Here is a 4,414-nt window from a genome sequence, read left to right as displayed (position 1 = left end):
CTAAGGGAAAAAGCAAGTAATTGCAGAAAGATTTGATGTTTCTTGGAAGCAAAGGGGAGGTAAGAGGATTGTAATCAATTTACAGAGATATGCCTATCAAGTTTGAACTAACAACACAAGACATGCAATCTGACACTAAAAGCATAATATAAACAAGGTAGAATAGCAACTACACCTTGGCAGCAGGAGATGACATGCTTTGGAAAGACTGAATTTATGTTAAAGGTAATGAGATAGTCTGCTATTTTAACAAATTGACATTTATGACTGAATAGGGAATCTATGTGCAGTAGATTTACTTACTTTGGGGAACGAAGATAAAGATTTCTACTAGATTAGTACTAAAAAGAAAAAATGTGCCATGCTCTACAAATGCCTTCAGCTGATCACTGAACCTAGATGATACTCCAGACAGTTTTGGCAAGTGAGGAGAACATTTAGAGAAACCATCATAATCTGGGTCAGAATGGAAGAACAAAACTAGACCTGAATGTTAAGTGCTAACACCCAAAAAGATCTAATTTAGATAAATTAATAAAAGCAATTAGAAAACTCAAAAGCAACCAATACCTCAAGGATTTTGATATTAGAGAAGCTGGAGAATCTTTAAATCAATGATTAAAAGTTAAATGGAACTTGCCCTCAACAATAAAAGCAGAGGGAAGAGGTTGGAAGTAATCATGGTAGAGCTAACCCAAAAGTCAGGGCTGGGAAGCCCAAAACTAAAGCAAGAAATATCAGCTAAATTAAAAATTGCTAAGGAAAATAAAGAGCAGGATGTTCTTCAGCTGTACAAATAAGAAGGAACCAAGAGAAAAGAAATGATGCCACTATGCCAAGTGGAGTTCAGATAAAAATAATTCAGATATAGCTATAAAACTAATGGCAACTATTTACCTCAGCTATTTGATAACATGGAAGTACACTTAGGGTAGCAGAGTGATGCAGTGGGAATATAAATTACCATTTCTGGGTACAAATTAAAAACTTCTGGCAAAATAGTTAAGCTGCCCATAAACAAATTCAGGTTGCAAAAAGAAATCATCTTAAGCAGCAACAAAATAAAATCCTCTAGTATACTGTGTCTTTCCAAAGAACACAGCACTGAGACCCTGATATCCTAGTTTTGGATTAGTGAAACTACTCATCATGGGGAAGTTACACTAAGTGCATTCTCAGGACAGGCACCCACATTTAGACCAATGCACAAGAGGATGACATGAAAACAGGAGGAAAAATGATTGTATGCAGAGCAATGCACAGAATTCCCAGGCTGTCAGTAGCCCAGGACTTGCCCAGTGCTTCTGGATTTTGAAGAGCTCACCCAGGAGCCCCAGAAATTAGGGAAAAAAGCTTCACATTTCATCAAAAATTACCTGGTCAAACTCTTTGTACCATATAAATACCTTAATTTAGGTTCACCTATCACCCCAGACTCCCTGTGTATTCAGTAGAGAGAATCAGGCATTTGGGATAAGATTCATCTGACCTGTTTTGGCTGTAACACTTTTATCAGAAATGCTTGCTTCTCTTTGCTAATCTAAGACAGACTATGGCACCCACATGGGGAGCCCATGGAGACCTTCAGGTATGGAGCCCATGGAGACCTAGGCCATAACACAGGCAACTTGCACAAGCTTCAACAGGTCCCAGCAGGGCACACAATAGAGGCAGCCCTGACCACTTCAGTACAGGCAAGCAGAGGAAATCAGAAAATGCTTCATCAGAAATAAGAACACTTGTTTTATTATCCCCACTTCCTTGGCTTTTTTCCTGCTATAAAATCATCATGTGTTTGTACAGTATTCTTATTCTGGGAATGTCTTTTGGTCCACATAAACATCTGCACTTAGTTACATTAGCCAGTATCCAAATCTCAGCGAGATCCTGCCCTGATTATTTTGTTCTGAATGTTTTTGCCAGCTTCTATTCCCAGAACACCCTGGATTTATAGCTATGTCCAACCTCCAGCTTTGCTGGTTAGAATATTTTAACACACATGCTCAAACTGAATGCCTTTTGTACTAGGACGAAGCCTTTCCAGTAGGCTTAAGTAATAAACCATTAAATTGTGCTAGCATATTTCATTAGCAGCAGGAAAGTGAACTATTGTTGGATACATTTTGCTGGTCTGTATTTTTAACTATACTGTTTGACCTACATCTTTTGTCCGATTTCCTTAATGTCCAGCCATAAAATATGACCCTAGATTCAAATACCAAGAGAACCTGTCGTGGCAATTTTGCCTAACTCAGTGTAAGACAATCCAGATTTGGAGTAAATAAACCAACTAGCCTTTTTTGGGATCACTGTGTGTTTTTGTCTGCTGCCCTGTATAGCTAGATCCAAAACATTAATAAAAAATAAATAGACAGTTTCATCTGAGAAGACAAACAAAACCACACAGGATATAAATCAAAACAAGGATTTGTAAAAGAGTAAGCACTTATTGAGCCAAAAATATACTGTTCTTGTGAAGAACTCTGCTCTGACCACTGTGCTTTCTCCAATGTACGTTTGTGGAGTTCCAGGCCAGAACATTTTTGGAGCATAAAGACATGAAGCATTCAGATCCCAGCAAAATTCACTGTCATCTGCCTAATTCTTGTGGAGCTGAACTTCGCCACAGTTGTGCACCAGCTTAACTTCACCCCTGCAGCTTCTAGGGAATTATTCACTGCTGTGTAAGGCTTATTTTACGTGACTGATGATTGCCTCAAACTGTGAATATGCTAATTAATAAATACTTCAGCTGACCTCCTACTCTACCCTCCCAAGATACAATCTGAAAACAAATTTTCTGCCTTTCTTCAAGCAATAAAACTGGTTTGGGATACAATTCCTTTGTATCTGGTTTGAACCTCCCAGCCCACGCTGAAATGTATCTGCTTTGCTTTAGTGTGTGAAAACACACGTGCTAGAGAAACAAAAGCTTCAGAAAAAAAAACGGGAAAAAAAAATTTAAAATATAATTAAATCTTTTGAGGTGAAATACAAGCGATTTACCCCTGTCAACCAATGTAATCTTATGTATCATCCATTCTTATTTTCCCCTCTCAAATCCCAGCTCCTGGGTCTGAGCAAGACAGCTTTTTTGGCTCATGGTGCCCCTCTGAAGCCGGCAGAGATGAGAAATGTCCAGCTGCCGGCAGGACCAGGTTCACCTGTTTCCCCTTCCCTCCAGCCACTCACCCCTGAGAAGGGCAAACACAGCAATTTTGTTCTGGGACTGGAGAGGTTGTGTCAATGCACACATTTTGAAGACTGCTGTCATTTAAGCACTGCCCCATTCCCCTTGTTGACTGGCCCAAAGTTGCAGCCCTCCACCACAGCCCCTGTCCAAGAGGGGAGCCAGGGCCCTCCTTCTCCATTTCCAGCTCCAAAATAGCCCCCTCTCCCCAGGATTTTATAGTCAACTAAGATACCTGGTCAAGACACAGAGAACAGGTGATTTATGCATTGTATCCCCGCCAGTATCAGTGATTCCAGTGTCCAGAAATGCATAAACCTACCTCAGAAAGAATGCATAAACCTACAACAGGAAAATACCATGCTTAGAATTTTGTCTAAGTGTTTTTAAGCATACAATGTGTTTTTCTAAACCAGAAATAATCCATAAGAATGATGTCTGTGCAATTTAACAGAGTGGAGGAAACCCATCCTTGAATATCACCTGAACAACCTGATCTTCCACAGTCCTGATAAATACATTTAGGGCATATAAACTACACACACACAGACACACACACACACATACATTAAAAAGCTCGCACGCAAAACTCCTGTCAAAGATTGTAACACTCTATTCTAAATATAAATTAATTATCTGAAATTTTTCCTAATCCTTTGCCTTGAAGGGTGCCAGAGCAAAACTTACTGATCCAAAGACTCAAACCTTCCACTAGGACCATACCCCATTACTAGCCTTTATTCAAAACCCTTGACAGTATGCCTCCAATTCTTATCCTTACCTGCATACAGGCTTGAAAAAACCACTGCATTCTTTTTATAAAACAGATCTGCAGCAGAACTTACACATCTGGAAGAAGCTATTTTTTTTTCTGCAATATGCAAACACCCAGGAAATTCAGTATCAGTCATAACCTCAAGACAAGAATTTATTGCAACTAAATAACCAGTGTCGATTTGAAGTCACCATTACGTTCTTTACTACATATACATAGTGGGGGGTGGAAAAGAACAGAGTCACCATTACCATAAAGATCCATCTTGCATTTCTATAAGTACATAAATTCTACAAAATGTACTGGTACACAGTTCAAGGGCTCCTCTATGACAGCTCAGATATTGTACACTGTGCTAGAAGCAGGTTCTGTTGATGAGAAGACAAGCACCCAAGCGTTTGGTAGTGGCCCCTTCCATGCACTTAATCAAGAACATTCCCATATTATCA

This window comes from Lepidothrix coronata, unplaced genomic scaffold, assembly GCF_001604755.1.
Source record: "Lepidothrix coronata isolate B3197 unplaced genomic scaffold, Lepidothrix_coronata-1.0 Scaffold5, whole genome shotgun sequence".
Lineage (NCBI taxonomy): Eukaryota > Metazoa > Chordata > Aves > Passeriformes > Pipridae > Lepidothrix > Lepidothrix coronata.
This window is presented reverse-complemented; position numbering follows the sequence as displayed.